Below are 8,016 nucleotides of genomic sequence, written 5' to 3'. Positions count from 1 at the left end.
AATTACACGCGCTAACTAAAGGCAAACGCCAGTAGAATGTAAAATAAGTTCTACAATAAATTACTATAGAAGATAAAAGCTGAAAAACTCCATTATCAAGTAAAAAGAGAAGGTAGTATGTATCACAAATTACTAGTAGTCAAGGCAGAAACAGGACAAGAATGCTTTTATAAAGAAAAGATCATTAAAAATAAAGTTCTAGGGAACCTGAAGACAAAGAGGAAAAAGGAAGTGGTAGTTTTTACGGAGCAAAAGCATTTAGCACGGATCTAGGAGTGCACGGTGACCCTCCCCGGAGACCGGGGAGCCAGCAGACCCTAGCCCTGACTTCTCCCTTGGACTCCTTACAGATACAAGTATCTTCTAAAAGTAGTTTGCATGTATGTCTGGTGCTCTTCCTTTTGTAGCTGCCACCCAAAGCCTGAGTCCCTGGATAACCTGGCTTTGACAGGCAACAGGACTTGCACTCCTGGATTGCAAAGAACTGTAGCAAAGAAGCAATTAGCGGGTGCAGGAGCAACCCTCCTCCCCCCACCCCGGCTCCAGTGCAGAGGCTGCTGGCCACAAAGTCTGTTGTCTGCTTTCTCTTGGGAAAGGCCTAACGACATACCTTGTCAGCTGCTGCTGGACAGTCCCGCCTGCATCTAGGTGCTGACTGCAGTCCTCCCCTCCCAGACACTCGCGTCCTCGCACACCCTCAAGTGCTGGGAGCCACTGGAAAGCAACAAGCAGCAGAGGTGATCACAGAAGACTGAGAGACAACCAAGACTGGCCAGGCTGACTGAAGACGTTCGTCTCCCACACAAGGTAGAAACCACCTAAGTGAGTCAAGGAAGATGAAGAAACAGGGATTTGTGCTCAACAAAAGAACAAGATCAAATTTAACCAGACCTTAATGAAACAGAAGTGATTTGTCCGACAAGTAACAGCCATAAAGATGCTCACTGGGTTAGGAGAACAATATATAAACAAGGTGAGAATTTAAAAAAAGAAAATAGAAAAGTACCAAAGAGAAATCAGAGCTGAAGAATACAGTAACTGAACCAGAAAACTTAAGAAGGAGTCAGACTTTCCCACGTGGAAGAAAGGATCCGCGAAATCAGGACGGTGAATCTCATCCAATCAGAAAAGGAGACAGAGGAAGGGAACTTAAAGCACGTATGGGATAACATCAAGTGGACAAATATTTGCATTACTGGGGTCCCAGAAGGAGAAGACAGAAAGGGGCAGAGAGCTTATTCAAAGAAATAATGGCTGAACACTTCCCTAACCTGAGGAAGCAAACAGAAATCCAGATCTAGGGAGCCCAGAGAGTTCCAAAAAAGATGAATCCACACAGCCCCACATTGAGACACAGTATAATTAAACTGTCAAAAGCTAAAGCCAAGGAGAGAATCTTAGAAGCAGCAAGAGAAAAAATGACTTGTTACCTACAAGGGAAACCCCTTAAGACTAGTGTAGAGTTTTCAGCAAAGTCTGCAGGCCTGAAGAGAATGGCAGGATATATTCTAAGTGCTGAAAGGAAAAAAAAAATGCCAACCAATACTTTACCCAGCAAAGTTGTTCTTCAGGTTTGAATGAGAGTTTTCTGGACAAGCAAGAGCTGAAGCAGTTCATCACCACTAGGCCAGTCTCACAAGAAATGTTAAAGGGACTTCTTCAACCTGAAAGGAAAGGATGCTAATTAGTAACAAGGAGACATTTAAAAGTTTAAGTGTCCCTGGTAGAGACAAATACATGGTCAAACTCATAATTCTCTAATGTTGTAATGGTGGTGGGCAAATTAAAACTCTAGTATGAAGGTTAAAAGACAAAAATATTAAAAATAAGTTTAACTACAAAAATTTTTAATGGGTGTTCAAGGTAACAATATAAATTGTGACATCAAAACCAGTGTGGTGGGGGAGTGTAAAAGTGTAGTTTTTGTATGCGTTTGAAGTTAGTTGTTATAGCTTAGACTGTTATAAGTATCTTCTATAGGCTCATGGTAACCACAAAACAAAAACCTATAGTAGATACACAAAAGATAAAGAGACAGGAATCTAAGGATGCCAACCACAAAAAATTATCAAATCACAAAGGAAGAGAGCAAGAGATGAAGAAGGAAACAAAGGAATTACAAAACAGCCAGAGAACAATTACCAAAACGGCCATACCTTTAAATAATAACTTTAAATACAAATGAACTAAATTCTCCAACCAAAAGACACAGAGTAGCTGTCTTGCTTATTTCTTGCTGCCTGCAAGAGATCCACTTCAGCTTCAAGGACACACTGACTCAAAGTGAAGGGTTGGAAAAAGACATTCCATGTATGGAGGCCAAAGGAAGCAGGGTAGCTGTATTTGCTTTGGACAAAACAGACTTTAAGACAAAAACTGTATAAGATATAAAGAAGTGGGGGGCAATCCAACAGGAAGTTAAACAATTTTAAATATATACACACCCAACATAGGAGCACAATGCAAGAGTAGGAGACTTCAGTGTTCCACTTTCAACAATGGAGACATCATCCAGACAATCAGTAAGGAAACACTGGACCTGAATCAACATGTCAGACCAGATGGACTTAGATATTTACAGAACATCCCATTCAACAACAGAAATACACATTCATCTCAAGGGCATATGGAATACCATCCAAGATAGATCACAGGTTAGGCCACAAAAGAAATCTTACTAATTTTAAGGTGTTTGAAATCATATCCAGTGACCTAACAGTGGTATAAAACTAGAAATCAATTATAAGAAGAAAAAGTGGAAAATTCACCACAAATGGAGGTTAAAAACATGCTACTGATAATCAATGGGTCCAAGAAGAAATCAAAAGAGAAATACACAAAGTATGGACATGGGGACCTGGCTCGCTCAGTCAGCAGAGCACGTGACCCTTGATTTCCGGGTTGGGAGTTTGAGCCCCGTGTTGGGTACAGAGGTTACTTAAAAACCTTTTTTAAAAAATGTGCACACAAGTGAAAATGGAAGTACAACATACCAGAACTTATGGGATGCAGCAAAAGCAATTCTAATAGGGATGTTCACAGTGATAAATGCTCACGTTATGAATCAAGAAAGATCTCAATCTCAAACACACTAACTACACCTTGAGGAACTAGAAAAGGAAGAACAAACCAAGCCCTAAATTAATAAAAGAAGGAAATAACAAAGATCAGAGTGGAAATAAATGGAGACTAAAATGACAATAGAAAAGATCAATAAAGAGCTGATTTTTTTTTTTTTTTAATTTAAAGGCAAAAACGGAAAAACCATTAGCTAGACTTAACCAAGAAAATAAGAGAATTTGCTTTGGCAGCACATATACTAAAATCGGAACAAAAATAAGAGAACTCAAAAGTATAAATGAAGGAGGAATCCTTACATGAATACTACACAAATACATAGGGTAATAAGAGATTACACTGAATTACCAACAAATTGGAAAACCCAGAAGAAATGGATACATTTCTAGAAAACATACAACCTACCAAGATTGAATCATGAAGAAACAGGTTATCTGAACAAACCAATTAGTAGTAAGGACATTGAATCAGTAGTCAAAAACCTCACACAATGAAGTATGTGATGAGACAGCTTCACTGGTTAATTCCATCAAACATTTAAACAGAAGAAGAGGGGGCGCCTGGGTGGCTCAGTCAGTGAAGTGTCTACCTTCAGCTTGGGTCATGATCCCGGGGTCCTGGGATTGAGCCCCACATGGGCTTCCCTGCTCAGCCGGGAGTTTGCTTCTCCCTCTCCCTCTAACCCTTACTTGTGCGTGCTCTCTAGTGCTCTCAAATAAATATAATCTAAAAAATAAACAGAAGAGGGAACACTTCCAAAACCATTTTAGGAGGACAGCATTACCTTGATACCAAAACTGGACAAAGACATTACAAGAAAGAAAATTACTGGCTAGTATCCCTGATGAACATAGCTACAAAAAGCCTAAACAAGGATTAGCAAACCAAATTCTTCAGCACATTAATGTGATACATCATTTAACAAAATGTAAAAATCATATGATCATCTCTATAGATGGAGAAAAAGCATTTGACAAAATAAGGTTGAGAAGCTGAAAGTTTTTCCCCTAAGATCAAGAACAAGACAACAATGCCCACTTTCACCAATAAACTGGAAGTCCTAGCCAAAGAATTAGGCAAGGAAAAGAAATAAAAAGCATCCAAATCAGAAAAGAAATAAAACTACCTCTATTTGCAGATGATAATACGATATATAGAACACCCTGAAGACTCGACAAAAAAAAAAATGTTAAAACTAATAAATGAATTTGGTAAAGTTGTAGGACATAAGATCAGTATAAAAAAGTCAACTGCATTTATATACACCAGCAATCTACTAACAGAGAGTTAAGTAAATAATCCCATTTACAATTTCATCAAAAAAAGAATAAAGTTATCTAGTAATAAATTTAATCAGGGAGGTGAAAGACCTGTATGCTGATACTATTAAGAACCAAATGGAAAGATATCTCATGCTGATGAAATTAAGAAGGAAGAATGAGTATTATTTAAATGTCCATACTATTCTATGGATTCAGTGCAATCCTTATCAAAATTTCAATGACATTTTCCATGGAAATAGAATAAACAATTCTAAATTTGTATGGAACGACAAAAGACCCTGAATAGCCAAAGCGATTTTGAGAGGAACAAAGCTGGAGGAATCACACTTCCTGACCTCAAAGTTATAGTAATCAAAACAGTATAATACTGGCATAAAAGACATGCAGATCAATAGAATAGAGGGCCTAGAAATAAATCTATGCAACACATAATCATTTAATTTAGGACAAAGGAGCCAAAAATATAAAATGGGGAAGGACAGTTTCTTCAATAAATGGTATTGGGAAAACTGGACAGGTATATGCCAAAGAGTGAAACTAGACCCCTATCTTACCCCATATATAAAAATGAACTCAAATGGACTAAAAACTGAAATTTAAGATCTGAAACCATAAAGCTCTAGAAGAATACACAGGAAGTGACCTTCTTGACATGGACCTTGGCCATGGTTTTTTTGAATTTGATACCAAAATCAAAAGCAAATAAATGGGCCTTTATCAAACTAAAAAGCTTCTGCAGAGCCAAACAAACCATCAGCAAAAAGAAAAGACAATGTATAGAATGGGAGAGATTATCTACAAACCATCTATCTGATAAGTGGTTAATGTCAAAAAAACAAAACAAAACAAAACCTCACATAACTCAATAGCAAAAAACCAGACAATCGAACTAAAAATTGGGCAGAGGATAAGAATACACATTTCCCAAGGAAGAGCTATAAATGAGCTGCAGGTCCATGAAAAGGTTACTCAACGTCAGCAGTCATCTGGGAAAGGTGAATCAAAATGACGACATACTACCTCACACCTATTAGAATGGCTGTCATCAAAAGCAGTGGCAAGAATGCAGAGAAAGGAGAACCCTCATGCCCTGTTGCTGGGAATGTAAACTGGTGCAGTCATTATGGAAAGCAGTATGAAGGGTCCTCAAACATTCAAGAAGAAAAATCAGAAAAAATATGACCCAGGCATCCTACTTGTGGGTATGTGTGTGCATGTGTGTCTATACCCCAAGGAAATGAAAAGCAGTGAAAAGACACGTGGACTTCTCCACTGTGCCCTGCAACTTCTCAGCACGATCCACAGCAGCTAAGATGCGGGAACACCTAAGTGGCAGTCAATGAATGTACAAGAAGCGGTGGTAAATGTACGCAATGGAGGATGATTCAGGCATGAGAAAGACATTCTGCATTTGCAACAACATGGGTGGATCTCGAGGGCATTATACTTAGTGAAATAAGACAGAGAAAGACAAATACTGCATGGTATCATCACTTATAGATGGAATCTAAAGAAAAAAGAAAAGTCAAAATTCCTAGAAACAGAGTAGGAAAGTAGTTGCTAGAGGCTGAGGCCCAGAGAGTGGTGGTGAAGGAAATAGGGGGATTATAAAAGGGTACAAAATTTTAGCTCTAAGATGAATGAAGTTTGAGGGTCTAATGTATCGTGTGGTGACTACAGTTGGAAATACTGTATTACAGAATTGAAATGTGCGGAGAGAGAACTCATAGGTCACATACACAGCCAAGAAGAGGAGTATGTGAGGTGGTGGATGTTTATTAACTTGATGGGAGGAATCCTTCCAAGACGTATTGTTTCCTCGATGTATTGTAGATCTACTCGTGACGTACACTTTAGATATCTTAACAACTGTAGTCATCAATCTTAATAAAGCTTAAAAAAATGCAGTAATGACAGCTATAGACTATGCCCTGAGCAATGATACCAAAACAATTGAGGCAAAAACTATGGCCAAGATAATAACAACAGGAAAGTAAAGGTTTATGACAAAAGTGTTAAAAGCAAATATAAAATTAAATATCAAACCTAGTACCTTTATAAACAGAATATTTGTTTTTAAGCATCCATGAAAGATTTACAGAAATATCAACTGATCTTTTTACCAGAATAAAAATAAATTTTAAGCAAAAAAAAAAAAGATAACATGCTACTTTATTCTAAGTAATTAAATTATACAAGAAAATAATGAAACAAGAAAATGAAAGTACTTACCCTATCTTCCAAATTTCGATGTCTTAAGGTGAAATCAGAACTAAATTCATAGCATTAATTAAATGCTTACATAGTTTTAAAAGGAAAAAAAGCCAGATAACTCTTCATTCAATTTAAGAAATTAAACATGAAAAAGAACTCTGAGGAAAAGAGCAAACATTAAGAATAAATGATTCTTATCATTATCATTCTATTGGCGCACCAGTCGGGGGGCGCCTGGGTGGCTCAGTCGTTAAACGTCTGCCTTCGGCTCAGGTCATGATCCCAGGGTCCTGGGATCGAGCCCCGCATCGGGCTCCCTGCTCGGCGGGAGGCCTGCTTCTCCCTCTCCCACTCCCCCTGCTTGTGTTCCCTCTCTCGCTGTGTCTCTCTCTGTCAAATAAAATCTTAAAAAAAAAAAAAAAGAAAAGAATGACCAGTCAATCAGAAAAGTACACAGTTGTTAAACGTAACAGGTGATTTTGTCAGAAAATTAGTCTCTAAAGAGAGTAAGCAAGATTTAGGGGAAAAATATATTTAATTCAGAAAAAAGCTCAAAGCCTGATTAGACCACTCAGCCTAGAAGAACTTTTGGGGGAAAAAACCTAAATTGCTCCTGCAAAAGGCTTCGACGATTTCGTGGTGATTTAGTTTCAGGAATAGTTAGCTCCCATTCTAAATAATCTGCTGCAGAATGCAGAAATAAAAAAACAGCGCAGGCACTAGCTGTGATATGTTCCAGACGCTGACCTAAGTGCTCTGCCTGGATTGTCTTAACCATCACGTGAATCCTCAAACAAGCACTATTTACTATTCCAATATTCAGATAAACTGAAAGAGATGGTAAGTTCCACATTCAATGAAAAACACTGGCATAAGCTTGAAACCAATCTCATTAGAAGTAAACATTTTAAATAAAATGCTGACAAATCAAATTTAGTTATACTTAAATCAGTAAGACTGCAAAGCACACATTAGAATATAAAAATAAATTCATGGATTTAATAAAAATATTTTAATTGATGTCAGAAGAGCACCTAATTAAGTTGAACAGATACTCCTGATGTAAATTCTTAAAACACTGCAAACAAAATGCAACACTGTACTTAACATTCTCATTAAAATGAGGAATAAGACAGGGAAGCCTACTTTGATCATTATTAGTTGTACTTGAAGTGCTAATCACCATAGTAAGAAGAAATGAAATTAGAAAATAATTATTTAGAGAGGATACATCCTTAGTAAATAAAAACTAAGCATCAGGAAAACCAGTAGTTCTAATAGAGCTCTGAGTAAGTGGCTCAAATATAAAATAAAAACCTAAACCAAATTTCCTACAGTCATTAAGATGGTGTGTTACTGGCACATCTTTAAAACGTAGACCAATGGCACAAACTTCCAGCTATAAAATAAGTAAGTCATGGAGATGAAAAGTACAGCAGAG

Source organism: Mirounga angustirostris, unplaced genomic scaffold, assembly GCF_029215605.1.
Source record: "Mirounga angustirostris isolate CCGP_5_RB_7025 unplaced genomic scaffold, mMirAng1.0.hap1 SCAF_13, whole genome shotgun sequence".
Lineage (NCBI taxonomy): Eukaryota > Metazoa > Chordata > Mammalia > Carnivora > Phocidae > Mirounga > Mirounga angustirostris.
This window is presented reverse-complemented; position numbering follows the sequence as displayed.